The sequence below is a fragment of the Periplaneta americana genome, chromosome 4 (genome assembly GCF_040183065.1).
Source record: "Periplaneta americana isolate PAMFEO1 chromosome 4, P.americana_PAMFEO1_priV1, whole genome shotgun sequence".
NCBI lineage: Eukaryota > Metazoa > Arthropoda > Insecta > Blattodea > Blattidae > Periplaneta > Periplaneta americana.
In genome coordinates this window covers 45,355,224-45,375,336 of record NC_091120.1, presented here as the reverse complement: position 1 = coordinate 45,375,336, position 20,113 = coordinate 45,355,224, and the positions used below count along the sequence as shown (strand labels likewise).

The 20,113-nt window shown below is 35.6% G+C and overlaps 1 long non-coding RNA gene across 1 annotated transcript in view; it reads right to left on the bottom strand.

Moving 5' to 3' along the window:
- LOC138698811 (uncharacterized) overlaps positions 1-20,113 on the bottom strand; it is a 358,988-nt gene that overhangs the window by 240,017 nt on the left and 98,858 nt on the right. Inside the window, exon 2 of the long non-coding RNA XR_011331940.1 lies at positions 14,952-15,074. This is a non-coding gene — a long non-coding RNA (uncharacterized lncRNA). The remainder of the gene's footprint in view (positions 1-14,951; positions 15,075-20,113) is intronic.

Here is a 20,113-nt window from a genome sequence, read left to right as displayed (position 1 = left end):
TGGATGAATTCTTTCCTTCCTTCCGTCTTTCTTTCCTTCTCTTTTTTATTGGGTATATAATGATGTAATGAAGTTATCAAATTGGTTACAGTGAAATTATATTTGACAAGATAAGTTAAGATAATTCGCAAAGGTATTATCTGGCATTCGCTTTACAGTTTCTTGAAAAAAAGGCGAATCAAATAATCAAAGTGGAATTCGAACCCACGCCCGAGCACATCATCACAGAGGAGAGGAGAGGAGAGGAGAGGAGAGGAGAGGAGAGGAGAGGAGAGGAGAGGAGAGGAGAGGAGAGGAGAGGAGAGGAGAGAGAAATTAGAAACTACAAAGGAAAATAAAATATAGCAGAAAAAGATAAAGAAAGAATGGAAGAGTGCCATGGAATGTTACATACCGTGATGCACTCCTGATCCGAGACTGTTCTCGGGCGTGGGTTCGAATTCCATTTTGATTATTTGATTCGCCTTTTTTTTTCAAGAAACTATAAAGCGAATGCCAGATAATACCTTTGCGAATTATCTTAATTTATCTTGTCAAATATAATTTCACTGTAACCAATTTGATAACTTCATTACATCATTATATTCCCAATAAAAAAGAGAAGGAAAGAATTCATTCATTCATTCATAGTGTTCTGCCCAAGGGCAGGTCTTTCACTGCAAACCCAGCATTCTCCAATCTTTCTTATTTTCTGACTTCCTCTTTGTCTCCTCATATGATCCATATATCTTAATGTCGTCTATCATCCGATATCTTCAGAATTCATTCATTCATTCATTCATTCATTCATAGTGCTCTTTCACTGCAAACCCAGCATTCTCCAATCTTTCCAATTTCTGACTTCCTCTTTGTCTCGTCATATGATCCATAAATCTTAATGTCGTCTATCATCTGATAACTTCTTCTGCCCCGAACTATTCTCCCGTTCACCATTCCTTCCAGTGCATCCTTCAGTAGGCAGTTTCTTCTCAACCAGTGACACAGCCAATTCCTTTTCCTCTTTCTGATCAATTTCACCATTATTCTTCCAAGGAAAGGATAAAGAAAAAGAAAATGGTAAGGAAGGAAAGAAATAAGAAAGGAAACATGGAGAAAATAATGAAAGAAAGAAAATAAGATTGAAAGAATAAGGGAAGAAAGAAAGAAAGAAAGAAAGAAAGAGAGAGAGAGAGTTCAGAGGAAAGGAGAAAAAAGAGAAACTAAGGACAACTGAAGAAAAAGAGAAAGAATATAAGTTAGAATCGAATACGGAACGTAGGCCTATGTAAACAGACCTGTGAAAGTTAAATGTGTGCTATGGGAAGATTTAGGCCTACATTGTATAGCGACTTTCTCTAAACCCATAATAATTCTTAAGACTTGCTCAAGGTGTGACTTCGTGACTTGGGATAAGAAAAATGCCGAGTCACGTAAACAACACAGGATATCGTAGTGATAAAGAATAGCAGTTCCTCAAAAAGGGACGCGGATTCCCAGCCGAGGTTTCCAAGTATCATTAGAATCACTCCAGCGGTGACCGAAACTCGAACTGCAGTGATTACATGCGACAGACAGCCTACAGTTTGAAGTAAGGAGACGGAGGAAAGGTAATTGGAATGAAAACTACAACCAGTGGTGGTTCCTGTACTAACATCTTGATCAATCCCGCGGATAAAAATCTCAAGCTTTGCTGTATCAGTAATATCACCGCTGTCATCAAGAGCCAGTGAATAATATACGATTTTTCTTTGTTCTTTTTTTAACCTTCCTCTTGAATATAGTCAGGAATTTTTTTAATTCTTCTCTCGATACTTGGTCGAGAAATTCGTAGTTTTTCAAAATTAAAAACTTCCTATGGACAAGTTACTTAAGCTATTTTAATCATTATTCTTTTGAGAAATTCTGTTCCATTAAAATGCTTTAGAGCACGAGATATTTCAAACCCCATTAAGTAGCTGGCTTCCTTACATTTATTTACGTCATCTTTCTCTTCATGGCTATGATTTAAGACATGTCAATTCCTGGCGTTTAACAGTTCGTTGGCACATAATATTGAATCAGTTTTTCTACAATATTATTAAATGAATAAATAGTTACCGTCATCTAAAGATTAAGATTAAAATTGAGATAAAACCTAATACTCTTATCCTTCTAGGGAGAAGATCTAAAAATAACAATATTCATGCACGTACAGAAGAATTATAGAAACACATACTTAGTGGTCAGTAATAATAATAATAATAATAATAATAATAATAATAATAATAATAATAATAATAATAATACATTATTCAGAGTGGCAATTAATGTTTATATAGCCTATATACCCCTAATTGAACCGTTGAGCAAAGTAAATATAGGCATAGGCCTATTACATTTTGTCCGACAGAACAAGGAAGATGTTCTCCTTCTCATTCTTTACGAAACCACCTCTTACTGCTTAGAGACAGAGTTTGTAGAGCGCCATGATACCAGGTTCCGCTGGATTTAGAATTCAGATTTAGAGTCTCAAATATTACTACTTAAACTGTAGCGGAGAACCAAATGAACTTGGCCCATTAAGAAATCAACTCGTGATTAGATAAATATGCACGCTACGAACTGTGTACTGTATCAACCAAGCACCTACAACAAATTACATAAAATCGTCAGCTTTAATCAAGTGTGATATAAGTACATTAGACAACTGGTGTCAGATCTGACATAACGTGCACTTTGATTTAAGTTGTTAGCACTTAACGAGGGCTGTCGTGCTCTCTAGCTAATAAGTCTCGTGTGTGGCCCCACCCAGGACAAACAAACCAACAGCCTACACACCAGGACCCGGTGTGCAGTCTACAAGGTGCACCGCAATCCAGTCCCCCTTTACCGTATATTGAAGACAGAAGACACAGAATAGAATACTTCAGTTATTTTCATTTGAAGTATAAAATTATATTCGTTTCTTGTTAATGAGTTTTACTCACACGGGGGTTAGGTTTATATATATATATATATATATATATATATATATATATATATATATATATTAGTAGGATATTTTACGACGCTTTATCAGCAGCTTAGGTTATTTAGCGTCTGAATGAGATGAAGGTGATAATGCCGATGAAATGAGTCCGGGGTCCAGCATTTGCTCATATTGGGTTGAGGGAAAACCCCGGAAAAAACCTCAACCATGTAGCTTGCCCCGACCGGGAATCGAACCCGGGCCACCTGGTTTCGCGGCCAGACGCGCTAACCGTTACTCCACAGGTGTGGACAGGTTTATATTAATTGAACATGTTGTTTTCTAAATGTTTTATCTAAATATTGTTCTGTTGTAGTAATCTAATTAGTTTCAGACAAGTCAATTTCTGTGACCTAAGTTTTATAATTACTAGGGCTAGCATTTTGATGAAATTGCATCTTTTTTCTAGTAAGCCAGAAACATTGCTGCTTTAGTATTTATATGTTATGTGATAAACTAAGTGTTTTAAAACATATTTGTTAGGGCTTTTTTTTTTTACCTCTTACAACTCATAAGAGCATTTTTTGTTTTATGTGGTCATTTTTGGGATATTTTCATTCAATTTTGGCCATAAATCCCCATTATTAATGTATAATATTATTTATTTCCTTTGATACTGCAGTCCTCGGGAAAAGTGACAAAAGTCAGTTTCCACAAACCTTTTTTGATAATTTATTGACAACTTACGGAACATCTGCTCGCTTGGAGAAAAATACATAAGTATTTCTCCCATTACAATAATTCATACAGAAAAAAATCAAGTCGACATAAACTAGTGTAAGTTGTCAATAAATTATCGAAAAAGGTTTGTGGAAACTGACTTACGTCACTTTTCCCAAGCATTGCAGATATTTTCTCTACATATTTTTTAAATTAATACCCATTACACAACACAGAACTATACGCATTGTATTCTTCACCTGACATAATTAGGAACATTAAATCTAGACGTTTGAGATGGGCAGGGCATGTAGCACGTATGGGCGAATCCAGAAATGCATATAGAGTGTTAGTTGGAAGCTCGGAGGGAAAAAGACATTTGGGGAGACCGAGACGTAGATGGGAAGATAACATTAAAATGGATTTGAGGGAGGTGGGATATGATGATAGAGAGTGGATTAATCTTGTTCAGGATAGGGACCAATGGAGGGCTTATGTGAGGGCGGCAATGAACCTCCGGGTTCCTTAAAAGCCAGTAAGTAAGTAAAAACACATTATTTTGTATATTATTTCGATTTTTTTTCTACACAAATATTGTCATTTTAACATAGTACACCTCCACGTAATGTATTAGTCCAACCACCCCTTCAATATAATACTCCTCTATACCTGCTAGACTAGACGGTAGTTCGGAAGGCGGTCGTCTGCTATATGCACCGTAGCATTTCCGGAACGTGACGTCACAAGCTTGTACAGCAGAACCAATCGGAATCAGTCTGTAACAAGTACTTCCCGAGTTCGTTTGTTCACGTGTGAGTGTTTCAATAAATTGAATAAGTAAAACTAACATTTACTGTGTGTGTGTGTAAGATAAATAAATGGAAGGAGAGACTGTAAAAATAAAACAAGTATTGCACAGGCAGGTGCGGAAAATATTGTTTAAGGTGTATAATTATTTTAAAAACATTGACGAGCACAACGCTGCCAGCCATCTTGATGCTGGCTGCAACGTTGCCAACGTGCAAGAAACGACTGCAGAAGCATGTGGTGTGGGGTTGAGAACCGTGCAAAGAATATTGTTAGTGAAGGAAACGGTTTGTTTGGTGTCATGCTTACAGTAATCAACGGCTAAGGTCATTATTGTCTTTTGATAATTTAAATTCTCTCCTGCTCTATTTGCATCGCACGCGCGCGGGAAGTACGATGTGGCAATGTTGTACGCTGTCTTGCCCCCTCTACCTGTCTCTCTCGACGCAAACGCTAGCAGACTACCGCCTTCCGAATTGCCGTCAACTCTAGTTTCGGTTAAGAGTGGCCTTGTGGTGGACTACATGGAACTACATCAGGTAAAATAATTAATTAAAGTGTACTGCTTAGAAAAATTACGTAAAATTAAATAAACTTGAATGTTGGCCCAGAATTTAATTTAGTTTACTAGTCTAAATATTAATATTTCTACTAAGCTAGTTATGTAAGATCAATTTTTAGGGCATTTTAAAAGATTTTTAGTTCATAAATGCATTGTTTTTAGGATATTGTTTCATAATTTATAGGTCATCAAAATCCTAGCCCTATTATTACGAATGAGGTAGGTACGTGCTACTATAGTTAAATAACTCTGGTATCTTTCTGTCACATTTAACACACACTAAGTTCATGTGGGACTTACAAATCATGTTAAAGCGATAAATAATCAGTAAATTACTTGTATGAAAATGAAAATGGACACATTGCAACTTCCTTGCTAATAAAGTAATAGCAAAACACAAATAACTGGAATATATGCGAAACAACCATTTAAAGCCAAATAATCAGAGAACCACTTGAAGCCTATAGAAATGGAAATGGAGACATTACAACTTCCCTGCTAACAACATGATAACGAACACAAATAACTAGAAAGTATGAGGAAAAACAATTTAAAGCGATAAATCAATTAAATGAAAATGGACACATTAAAACTTCCTTGCTAATAACTAAGCTTAGTACTCCTGCTACCAAAAGACTCAAGTTGCGGGTAAATAGTCTATATAGTAGGTGGAATCCAGCTGATGCAGCAGAGAAAGAGACAGACAAACGTGTTCTTACTGCATGTTCGTAGAGTACATCCAATCTGAAATAAAAGTAGAGCAACTACTGACTTTATAATCAAACGGCGCAACAGCCCAAAGTTCGCCAGGGCCTACCTACGTGACAAAAATTTTTCCTTCATAAAGTGTGGGTACAAAGTGCTGACGAATTTGGGGCTCACTTGGAATATGTTCCTTCGTGTACTTTTGAAGAAATTCTCTAAAGTGTTTATTGTTCAATTTATTAAGCGATATATTGGCATTGACCATCATGGCACATAGATCCCTGCAAAACATGAATTTCTTATCGTACTCTCTCTGAGTTTGATGGTACTCCTTGTTTTGAGTTACGTACAACCATATTTCTATGCCTTTTTGTATTACAGTGTCTTTCAATGCACTGCTTTCTTGTAAATTTTATATCTACTTTGCACAACTTACATGTAATGTAAATTATTATTGGCTCCGAACTCCTGAATTAAGTCTTCCAGCCTTTCATACTTCGAACTTTTTGTCTTCAGCATTTTACATCGTCACAATTAATATAAATGTTACGTTAAATGAATAATACGACTTTTACATTTCACTGATTTAAAGCACTCACTATGACCGTGTTCCGGCTTCAACACAAACTAGAGTGAGCGTAAGATGGGGTTCTATGTTGTATCAGACGGGCTATCCCTGGGCTGTGACGTCAGATACAATATGATAGTAGGCAACTGTATTCCAGCTTAGACGTAGCTGAAATACTAAGATTACTAATAGTAATAACGCAATAAGAAACACAAATAACTTGGAAATATGAGAAACAACAATACCAATGAACTACTTGTATAAAAATTCATAAACAAGAATAACTCTTCCCAAACAGAAATACATTTTGTTAGAGTGGGTGGTCTTTGAGGTGTATTAGTCCTTGAAGCCATGACTCTGCACTGCACACACTACTATAGATTCAACCGAGCTAGTAGCTCTGGCAATGCACGATCCGTCACAGCTCTGAGCTCGGCTCTAACTCTTTCTCCGTGCCTCTTCTCCGACGTCACAACTCGGCAAGTTGGAAATGACTGAAGTAGACCAATCAAGCGAACTAAACATTTCATTCTTTTTACGAATGAGGGTCCCGAAGGTTATGACTGCAGTCTCTAACAGGCTTATCGTGCTATACGTTTCCCTTCGTGTGAATTAGGAAGTCCGAACGGTCGCGCTCTAGTACACATTGTGACTCAGCCATGCGGTGACACCTGTCGATTCAATGTGCAGGTCTTTATAGTGCATCACTCAAACCACTCAAGGTGCTGGACAAATCTGAAGATGCTAAAAATAAGAGTGCTGCTGATGACTCCCTCGTCAGGCTAAATATTTCCCAGCACGGTTACTCTCAATTTTGCGATAACATACAGTATTACCATTCAGACGGTTCGCACCGGTTCTCCCGAACTGATTGTTAAAATTTCCCAGGTTCGAGGAATCGATTGTTGAAATTTCTCTTCCCTCTCAGAACGAAATATTACTAATGTCTTGAGTTATACAGTATTATCATTATTATTATTGTCATTATTATTATCATTATTATTACTATTATTATTATTATTATTACTATTATTATTATTATTATTATTATTATTATTATTATTATTATTAATGTTTATAGGAATAAGATTCCAGTCTGCTGTCCAAAAATCTGAAGTTAGAATTTATAAAACAGTTATATTACCGGTTCTTCTGTATGGTTGTGAAACTTGGACTTTCACTCTGAGAGAGGAACATAGGTTAAGGGTGTTTGAGAATAAGGTGCTTAGGAAAATATTTGGGGCTAAGCGGGATAAAGTTACAGGAGAATGGAGAAAGTTACACAACACAGAACTGCATGCAATGTATTCTTCACCTGACATAATTTTAGGAACATTAAATCCAGACGTTTGAGATGGGCAGGGCATGTAGCATTTATGGGCGAATCCAGAAATGCATATAGAGTGTTAGTTGGGAGACCGGAGGAAAAAAGACCTTTAGGGAGGCCGAGACGTAGATAAGAGGATAATATTAAAATGGATTTGAGGGAGGTGGGGTATGATGATAGAGACTGGATTAATCTTGCACAGGATAGGGACCACTGGCGGGCTTATGTGAGGGCGGCAATGAACCTTCGAGTTCCTTAAAAGCCATTTGTAAGTAAGGAAGTAATTAAGTAAGGAATAAGATTCATTGAAGTTCATGCGTAATGTAATTTTTACAGTAGTCTACAGAATTTATCTGTTATGGTAACAATTTTTATTAGAGAAGAAAAGCCCGGGTCTTTGGTTCCACTTAAGGTACGTTTTCCTCGGTGCGGCTATCGCGATGATCGTTCAACGTTGATCGTGCAACGATAATCGTTGAGCACTATTTCTTTGTATTTCCTATGGTGTTGTCTTCCTTCGAGCAACTGCCGCTAGAGTCGTTAACCCTTTCTAACCCAAATTAAATTTACAAGCAATCCATGTTGAAACAAATAGCTGTATTAAGACCAATTCAGTGACCAAGTTACGGGAGTGGCAACATTTGAAACAAAACTATATTGATGAAAATGTATTGAAATATAAGTTATCCAGCAAAATTTACCTTCATATGTAACACACAAGTATATAAATGCTATAAAGTTAATTATTGCCATATGGTATCTATAGGTAAGAAAGGGTTAACGACGATCGTACGTCTCGAATAGTCGTTCCTGAAAAGGTTTGTTGTGAGAAAGACGTGTATCATGGCTCCTTCGTTTTCTGACGCGGGTGATGAAATTATTCTCGAGGAAGTGGCGAATCATCCCTTACTGTGGCAGCTGTCACATGCGTCCTACAAGGATCAAAGGGTCAAGGACAATATATAGGCTGAGTTTGTCAATAAAGTTGGAAAATCAAGTTATTAATCAAGTTATTTAAATTTTTTTATACAGTCTCTTTTCATTTTTTGAGCTCAAACAGACTGTGTTTTTTTGGCTCTTTTCATCCCATATGTATGGAGAAGTATTTCGTCATCTTCCATCGCCTCAATCGAAAGGCATTTAAGTAATCTTTTACGTCTACTCATTAAACACAACCTTTCTCTAGAACGATGCGATTGCGAATGAAAACACGCGACTAGTGAAAAATCAACAAATCCCAGACGCTCCGAGCAAAATGGTAACCAACGATTATCGTTCAACGTTTCATCGTTCAACAATAATCGTTGAACGATCATCGCGATAGTCGCATCGAGGAAAACGTACCTTTACCAAGCGCTCTAACCACTGAGCTACGTCGAAGTTCAAACCCCAGCACCGGATCAAATTCCTCTTCTCTAGTGTTTTTCCCTTTGTGGACTTACTACATGTTCGACATATGTATATTGAGTCATTATACAAGGAGCGCATTCAATTGAGTGACTTGGTGGCCGGGATTCCACAGTATATACAGGTTCTAGGCTAGGACTTGAAGAAACTGCAATCTGTAAGGTTTGAATTGTACGCAAGCGCTTGCGAAGAATTCTCCACATAATTTGTTTGTGGCATCGCATGTTCTCTGTTGGCTTGGTACTGTTCTCCAACCAGGAGATCAACCGTGAAAGGAATGTGCTTACTATTGCGTCATCTATTGGAGCGAAGTAGATAGATAATATTATCGTTATAACGTCAGTTTAAAAACCATGCGCTCTCCTGCATATGTTATTTCCTATCTGGAGGGATTAAAAGACCAGAAGATTAATAGTGATCTAATTTTGTAACTAGGGTAGTATAAATATGTGTGTAACAATGTTATTGTTTGTGCTGCGAGAGCGAGCCAATAGAGATACGAATACCCACCTTATGACATCAACCTTCATTCACAGCATTACCCCGCTGCGTTTCATTCCGCAAAGACTTTCTCGTGGTTGGAGCAGAGTAGGTAGATTTTTGCGGGCTACGTAGGTAAAATTGTCGCACACGCTCGGCTGGTGATGTAGATGGACGCCCAATTAATTTCTTCTTGCACAAGCAATAACTTTCTTTAAATTGTGAATACCATGCACGAATTGACTTATCTGTCGGTGGATCCTTTGCATATTATCTTCGGAAGAGATGTTGGACGCTGATTATTGACTTACTAACATGAAACTCAAGTACAGTAAATGCTGTCTCACAAGCAGTGAACGCATTTTTATTTCATGCTACCTGGCGACCGAGTATTGAAATAAATTTGTCGCGGGAAAAAATAAAACGAAATTTCCAGAGTTTCTTCATGTTCCTATCCAAGTTTAAACAAGGTGCAGTCAATAAGCAGTGTGCGTGATTGCTTAAAAATCTGGAGGCCTTTTCGAATTGCAGTTGTAATAATTTAACAAAATTCATACACGTTGTTTGTTTTTATGTTTTTTGCGTCATACTGGCCATGTGAAAAGCATTCCAAAATCCCCTATAAAAATCAAGACAGAAATACAGTGTCGCCATATTTAGCGATAAGTCGCTAAATCTAGGGAATTTTCAATCAGTCTCGGCGACAAATTTTGTAAAACACGATTAGCGACTTTTCTGGCTGATTTTTGTATTCAGCTTTTTTCTTTCTTTTAAGTTAAACATCCAACTGAAGTCATGCACTTCTTAGTTTTAGAAGAGGCATGGGTGCATGACTGAGTAGTCTAATGATTCATACGTGAAAGCCCTGATCTCATATATTTGTGATCAGTGATCAGGGTGAAAGATGCTGATTCAATGATTCCCACGGGTTAGGTCTCTCTCTCAATGCTACTGCTCCAACAACCATAAACGGTGGCAACCTTGATTGACACGTGATGAGTCGCGAGTTGCAGCTAATGTAATTTTGGTTCTTTCCCGCAACGCGGAGATATTCCACTCCGAACCGACCCGAGGCAATTGAGTTTTGGAATTTTGTTCATGTGAAGCAAATAAGACTGTAGTTTTGTTGGTTTTAATATATTTTAATGTAAGATTAAAAAATGATACAATTTGCCAGAAAGCGTAGTGTCAATGATTGGATCAAGTGCAGTGTATTCACAATCAGCTGCTTCCACACCTTCCACCCAACAACACAACCAGACTCCGCAGAAGAGGATGATGACGAGGAAATATTTTTCTTCGCATATGTATGTTTTTCTTATTTTTATTTAGTGATATTTATTAGTAATTTTTAGCGACATTTCTGGGGATTTTTTAAACAAACTTTGGAGAGATTTAGCTACTTTTTGTTGAAAAACTAGCGAGACTGTAGGACGATATGTTGGCAACAATGCAGAAATAAGCCAAAGACTTAATCTTTAAATCTGTTTAAATCTACAAGAAGTAGACGCTCATTCTAAGGGGTCCTTTTGTATTTATTAGAAATACTCAACACTACATTCGTGTTTCTTATTAACGTAGGAATAACGCTAGTAAATGCATAAAGACGAATGTCTGAAATACTGTACATTCCGGGTCAGAAAGCCGCCATTATACTGTAAACTTGAACGCAAAATTATACCTCCTGTTATCAACACTGCGTGTAGATACAAGCGATATGTGGGTACAACACTTCTCACACGAAACCAGCCAGCAACGAAAACACACACTTTCTTGTCGCGCCTTACCAGGTGAAGTTTCAGTAATTGCAATTTAATACATTTGCATATAATTTTAAAGTGTATATTTCAGTGCGTGCACTAATATGCTCAATGAGAATATTTCACGCCAGAGACCAGGTTCGAAATCCTGGGACATCAAGTAAAAATAATGGGGAGACATTATCAAAATTCTATTCTGCTGCACTTTACAACGAACAATATTGTATAATTTATAATCTGAATTATAACAGAAACAATTTTATCAATAAAATGCTTGTCGTCCTCGATTATCGAGTGTTTGTAAGAAGAAGAACTCGAATATTCACTGCTCTCTGTGTTGGGGAAAATCTATTTTGGAATCTTGGATGAACGTGTAAATCAGCGGTGACCAGAGCGGGTGTCGTGATTACATCGTGTAATCACAGACATTCAAACGGGTACGAGGAGTTTTCTGTACATTGCTATCTTTCATACACGTACTGAAGGCAAGCAGTGGCGGTATCATGTCGCTCTACAAACTCTGTCTTTACAAACAGTAAGAGGTGGTTTCGTAAAGAATGAGAAGGAGAACTTCTTTATTGTTCTGTCGGACAAAATGTAATATGTTTACTTTGCTCAACGGTTCAATTAGGAGTATACAGAAACATTAATTGCCACGCTGAATAATGTATTATTATTATTATTATTATTATTATTATTATTATTATTATTATTATTATTATTATTATTATTATTAAGTATGTGTTTCTATCGTTCGTCTGTACGTGCATGAATATTGATATTTGTAGATCTCCCTAGGAGGATGAAATTATTAGGTTTTATCTCGGCTTTAATATTCTTAATATTTAGATGAGGTTAACTATTTATTACTTATTCATTTAATAATAATATTGTAGAAAAATTGATTCAATATTATGTGCCAACGAACTGATAAACGCCAGGAATTGACATGTCTTAAATCATAGCCAGGAAGAGAAAGATGAGATAAATAAATATAAGGAAGTCAGCTACCTAATGGGGTTTGAAATATCTCGTGCTCTAAAGCCTTTTAATTGAACAGAATTTCTCAAAAGAATAATGATTAAAATAGCTTAAATAACTTGTCCATAAGAAGTTTTTAATTTTGAAAAACTACGAATTTCTCCACCAAGTATCGAGAGAAGAATTAAAAAAATTCCTGATTATATTCAAAAGAAAGGTTAAAAAAAAGAAGCAAGAAAAATCATATATTATTTACTGGCTCCTGATGACAGCATTGGCATTACTGATATAGTAAAGCTTGAGATTTTTATCCGCGGGATTAATCAAGATGTTAGTACAGAAACCACCACTGGTTGTAGTTTTTATTCCAAATACCTTTCCTCCGTCTCCTTACTTCATAGGCTGTCTGTCGCATGTAATCACTGCAGTTCCAGTTTTGGTCACCGCTGGTGTAAATGTATGGATAGAAAGATACGGAATGTTATGAAATCTTCAGGTCGTTCGGGAAATGCTATGGAATGATGACGGAATAATGTAGATGCCTAATATGGGGAAACGGAATAACCCCGATACAAATTTTAATTGTTACCTTGTCCGCTACAGGTGTCAATATGGTTTTTTCTATGAAAATCCCAGGCCAGACCGGGCCTGACCCGGACCGCTTGCATGACAGCCTGAAGGTCTGGCCACTTAGCCACGCAGGGAACAAAAGTAACCTTTAGTTAAGCACACTACGGTACTGCATCCTGATACGGAACTGTTAAGTGTCATATGATATATATCAGTGGCGGTTCCTCGGGGGAGGGAAGGGAGGAACGTCCTCCTCACATTTTTCTTCTTTTGAAAGTAAATATCAAATGAAATATATGCCTTGAAATTCAAGGAAGATTCGATAACTTTTAAGTTCACAGCTATAAGAAAACCTCGGTTGATCGAGTTTTAAACGACGCGGTGTGCTGATAGAAAACTGTGAGAAAGATGCGAGATTGTTTGTGTGGAGGAAAGTCAATCCAGTCCTCCTTTACTGCAGTTAACTCACATAGGCAACAGCGCGCTAGCGGCCAGAGAAAGAAGCAGAGTTTTACAGAGTTTTAAAGCAAGTAAATGAACGGAGAGGGAGGAGATCCTCCTCTGAATCAGCGCATGGGCGGGAAATAGAAACCGACTGGTCTTGCAGCAAGCTCGCTACCGCTGCCATCTAACGATGCTGCATTCAACCAGATTATAACACATCTAGGAGGAGACACAATAAAAACAGTTTTAACGCAAAGCTATGAAAGACATCATATAAATCTTTTTTAAAATTATAAATCAAAATATATTATTCATTGCACTATTATAAGCTACTATTCATGGTTTCAAACTTTCGAGGATATCTGAAAATTGAAGTTGGATTTATATAAAACAAAGAGGAAGTAGTTCTAAGTTAGTATCGTAGCGCTTTTTGGCCCCTGAAATTCACTTCCGTTCATTGTCTACTAGATAGGACAACATCCAAGTTGTCAGTTTTGTACAAATATATTTGAAATTGAAAGTACTCCAAACTACATTATTTTTAACATAAAAAAATTAATCGGCCACCGGTAGCTTTGAACAATAACGGTAGTATGACTTTACAAGAACTGACATTCTTAAAAAGCATGTGACACTGGACTTGTAAAATGTACATGTGGCAACACAGACTACGTGGGTGAGTACAGTGTTCTCGCTTTCCTAACAGATTATTTCTCATTCCCATTTCCGTAAAACGGTTTCGGTTACGTATTAGTAGATAGTCTCTTCCAACACATGTGATGCTGTAGGCCTAGTGTGCGTGAAAAATGCTGCGAGGTTGTGAATTTCCTTGTAATTGTTAATTTGTGCAATTATTCAACAATGAATGGAAGTGAAAACATATTGTATTTTGGACAATTTAGGAAACTCAGTTTACAAAAACAGATTATTGCTATACAAAAGGGAAGGCCAACCCTAACACTAACTGGTCTTACATGTTTGCATGTAGGCTAATTTGTAGCATGTTTTTCTCAAGGTGTTATTTTGCGCTGTTAACTTATTTCCTGCTCCTAAGAAATATGCAGGAGCCGCCACTGATATATATATCCTCTATGGCGAGCTGTCAATCGTCCGATCTGTGGATAAAAGAACTTGTTCCGGATAAAAGACTCCAGGCAGAACTTACCGGTCATTTCCTCCTCCCGTGCAATTTCGACACAGAATAACCTCCGAAATTCTAGATGGCGCAGTCGGTAGAGTACTGGCCTTCTGTGTCCGAGATTGCGGTTCGATCCCGGCCCAGGTCGATGGAATTTAAGTGCTTAAATGCGACAGACTTATGTCAGTAGATTTACTGACATGTAAAAGAACTCATGTGGGACAAAATTCCGGTACCACCGGCGATGCTGATATAACCTCGGCAGTTACGAGCGTCGTTAAATAAAACATAATTTAAATTTTAAGCTCCGAAATTGAAGGTACCGTCAAGTAAAATATTACTACTGTTACTGCTGCTATTTCTCAATAGTTCGACAAACTCAAAGGCAAAATAGTACAGCTACGAACTAATGCAATTTAATAAGTAGGCAAAAATAAGGTACTCTTAATCTACAATGAATTGTAGATTTAACAATAATTACTGATTTAAAAGGTTATTGTGTAAAAGTCTTCCCACTTCCAGTGTAGAGCGTGACTAAACAAAAGCGTGTACTTACCGCATACTTCAGACCGGTGTCGGCAGGGAATGACTCTCGGTCATGAAGAAGTCAGCATTGCGACGATAGGTGGCCTCACCGATACCGAACAAAACCGAACCGCACTACATACACAGTACACACCTGCAAAACATAACAAAACATGAGGTCATACGACTGTCGATTCGTGCAGACCAGACCTGCTGCCAGACGCGTCAGATTGGACACTCATAAATGGCATTTAGTCTGGAACGTCTAATTTATGTGATGCAATAACAATAATAATGACGATGATCATGATAATAATAATAAAAATAATAATAATAATAATAATAATAATAATGACAAGTATAATATGAAATACGAAAAGCCTGAAATCCCGTAAGGGCAACGGCCTATTACAGGAGTGTAGAGTGAGCCGGAAAACTACTACACTTAGGGAGCCAATCCAAGAGAGCTTACACTATACTTACAAACTAAACACAGAAACAAACTATATAAGCCAAACACGAAAAACTATACAGACTAAACACATAAATTATACAAACTAAACACCCACAAAAAGACTAAACAAACTTAACACATAAATAAAATTATAGTCTGAACACACAACTTTCCACACTAAACACAACAAATTTTACAATTATACAGTCTTAACTCACACACAAACTAAACACACAAAAACCTATACAAATTGAACACATAAATTATAATCTTAACACACAAACTTATCTAATCTAAACACTCAAAAACCAATTAATAATTATATGTAATAAATTTTCAGTCAAATACACTTTTCAATTTGTGAGGTCAGGTAATCTGTTACATCACAATATTTAATACGAAGTCACTAATATTTTCGACTTTAAAAAGTCATCTTCAGGAGCATGATATGCAAACAATATTTAAAAAATAGGTGATAAGTTGATCTAGCAATTAATAACATAGTAAGTAATGCCACGTACTGGCATTTACAATTATATAAATTTCGTGCCTCTTGAGGTAAACTGTACATGGTAAAGCTGAACACTGATGCTAGATTCTCGTATGTGTATAAAACAAGGAGAAGACACAGCATGATATTAACCTTATACAATTAAAGGCTAAGGATTCTCATTAGATCGTATCATTAAAATTAAATTTGTACAGTTTGATATTAACTATGTTAAAATGTTAAATATAATGTATAAATTTAAAAGAGATGGAGAAGCTGTGATGCAAATGCTGTTGGTGGGAGAGCACGCAGTCTAATTCGTCGTGGTGAATGCCAAAGTTGTCTGAAAATATTTTAGTTAATAGGTTATTATTAATTTTGAAAAGGTTGTGAGAGCTGATATCAGCGTTTCTTCCCTCTCAGTTATCTGTCCATACATCATCACTCAGTCTAAAACATGTAACGTCAGGTGAAACACGCCCTCTTGTCTGGATGCAAACAACTGAACAACTATGTAAGTACAAATATAATAAACCTTTAAGAAACGCTGATATCAGCTCTCACAACTTTTTCAAAACTAATAATAACCTATTAACTAAAATATTTTCAGACAACTATGGCATTCACCACGACGAATTAGACTGCGTGCTCTCCCACCAACAGCATTTGCATCACAGCTTCTCCATCTCTTTTAAATTTATACATTATATTTAACATTTTAACATAGTTAATATCAAACTGTACAAATTTAATTTTAATGATACGATCTAATGAGAATACTTAGCCTTTAATTGTATAAGGTTAATATCATGCTGTGCCTTTCCTTGTTTTATACACATACGAGAACCTAGCATCAGTGTTCAGCTTTACCATGTACAGTTTACCTCAAGAGGCACGAAATTTATATAATTGTAAATGCCAGCACGTGCATTACTTACTATGTTATTAATTGCTAGATCAACTTATCACCTATTTTTTAAATATTGTTTGCATCTCATGCACCTGAAGATGACTTTTTAAAGTCGAAAATATTAATGACTTCGTATTAAATATTGTGATGTAACAGATTATCTGACCTCACAAATTGAAAAGTGTATTTGACTGAAAATTTATTATATATAATTATTAATTGTATTCACACTTTTCTGAACCAACATGTCTTTCAAACTCAAAAACCATACAATTAAACACAAAAATTATACTAACTAAATACATGAACTATACCAATTAAACACGGATTCAAACTATCTAAACACACACAAAAAGAACTATGTATAAACAATAATGATAATAATGACACTAATAATAATCATAATAACAATAATCATAATAAAATCACAATATGAATCACAATAACAACAATAACAATAATGGTAACAACAATAATAATAAAAACAATAACTATTAATAATAACAATAATCATATTAACAATAATAATAATAATAATAATAAACTGCCTCCCATTGAGGGTAGCCCTTACGGACTCAGTATATCCTCAAAAAAAAATTATTATACATATGTAAACATAGATATTAAATTTTAAGGAAGGTAAACAAAGAAAAGGGCGTGAAAAATTACAATTGCTATTAATATGGCACCATGTGATTAATTAGGATTTGGCAGGATTTTTTAAACACAATTATCACAATTTCATCAATAATAATAATAATAATAATAATAATAATAATAATAATAATAATAATAATAATAATAAGATAAATGTCCGTTGTTTAAAGCTACACTTTTGTCTTACTTTGTCTTTGTTGTAATTAAAATAGGCTAATATATTTAAACATATATATTATAATATATAATATATTTTACCATTTTATTTATATCTATCAAATAAAATATATAAATTAAAAATAGCTGTCACTATCTTGTAATAAAATGTGTTAGCAATTATTTTCCAAAGAAGAATCTGAACTTCTAAATTTAGAAATGTAAATCTGATCAGCATACAATAGAAAGCTTCGCGATGTAGTGTTTGATTTTTTTTTATTGGGTTATTTTACGACGCTGTATCAACATCTAGGTTATTTAGCGTCTGAATGATATGAAGGTGATAATGCCGGTGAAATGAGTCTGGGGTCCAGCACCGAAAGTTACCCAGCATTTGCTCGTATTGGGTTGAGGGAAAACCCCGGAAAAAACCTCAACCAGGTAACTTGTCCCGACCGGGATTCGAACCCGGGCCACCTGGTTTCGCAGCCAGACGCGCTGACCATTACTCCACAGGTGTGGACTGTAGTGTTTGAAAACTGTACTAACTACTTATGTATTCTGCGGTTAAGGGAATGCTTAGATCTTTTATTCAAGTATTCCGCGCAGCTTCAGTGATCTTTTTTGTAATAACATAAGATAACACATTTTGAAGACTCGCATTGCTCTCAGTGGTCTGTGGATAATAAATAAAGTTCTTGCCCTCTGATTAGCATTACAGTGCACATAGCATAACAGAACGAGTTTGCACCTAACCCATCCCATAAAACGGTCGGTACATCATTAGGTTATTACTGCAGCATATTAAAGGGAATACATAAAACGCAATGTCATGTTCATTACGCATTTTAATGACCTGCTTGATTTGATTATGTCTATCCAAGCTCTGTAGCCAACAGCGCACATTCGGCAATGTAACCAACAACACGTGTTCTAACACTAGAGGTTCGGGTTCAAATCATAGAGGATATTGACACAGTCTAGTATACACAGTCACGAAGCTCAATACGTAATAAATATGCATCCATAGATAGTTGCTAATCACTAAGATCGCTACTATCGCCTCATTACAGACAATGTGAAATAGTACCTGCACAGTTTATTGTTCCTAGTACCCTCATCAACTCAAGCTTCGTGACTGTTTATACTAGACTGTGATATTAAATTGAATTTCATACTTGAGTCCTATAGTTCCAAAACGTGTCTTATCCCGAAAAACCGAAAAATTTAGATAAGTAGGTACACTACTGCACTCTATGATCAATACACAATATATTGCCACAAAATGATGTTCAAAAAATTCTTCTCACTCAATTTAATAGGAGAAATATGGTTGATTTCCCAAAATGCGTCTTATACTCGAAAAGTGTGATCTATAACTTGTCTACTCCATAGAAATGTTGTAAAAAAGGGGCACAACATTTTTTATATTAAGCCTCAAGTTATTCGCAAAGGGAATTTCATTAAAAAGCAAAATTAAATGATGTTAACAACCTTCTAACGAAACATTTCGGCTATGGATGGAAAAATCAGACTGGATTATCTTTCTACATGAACTTCCTGAATGCAAATCGTGCTGATGAAGCCCAGAATGTTGAATCAGATGTTAACTGTTCTGGTGAACCAGATTCTGAATCAGTTTATGATGATTAAGAACATTTGAAAACTTTTTCATTATGAGAGTATTTGAATTTTTTTAGCAAGCGGTCAGTTTTTTTTACTAAACATTAACCATAAAGCTACTTCATTAACAATGTATAACTTTTGATTTAAAGTCATATAATACAAAATTTAATTTACATTGACTTTCTAATTACGAGAGTATTTTGAGTTTTTTAGTAAGCTTTTAGTTTTTTACTAATCATTGGCATTAAACTACTTCCTTAACAATGTATAACTTTTGATTTGAAGTCTTGTAATACAAAATGTAACCCCTTCAGACTTGATGTACAAATGTCTTCGATATTTTTAAATATTTTGAAAAATTCAATGTGATAGAAATGGGGGGTATTATTTTTGAAACATTTCTATACCTGAATTAAAAATAAAATTTAAAATTGTGGGGCCCCAGGGGTCAAAATTTCCCACAAATTTTTATTTGCTGTGGAGACTTGATTTGGGATTTTTGGATCCCCAGAATGATTATGTGTCCAGTTTTTTTTTTTTTTTTTTTTTATAAATTCGGGACTGAAGGGGTTAATTTACATTGAAGATTTTTGTGTTTTTTCTAAATCATGTCTTATCCAACGATGTTGTTTCCAAAACTTTTCTTCTCCTAGGTCTAGTTACTGAGCTTCCATTCCTGACCTATATACTATAAAATATTTATTTTAAAGGTAGAAAAATGTTATTCTAAAATAAAAAATCGGAAAAACGGTTTTCTTGATTAAAAAAAAAACGTCAAAAGTCGATAAGACACGTTTCGGAACTATAGGACTCACTTTTCCTATTGCAGATAGTGAGGGAAAAATGTTTATTGAAATAATAAACGTATTTCTTTGCGTAAAATAGATTTATTTACACGTT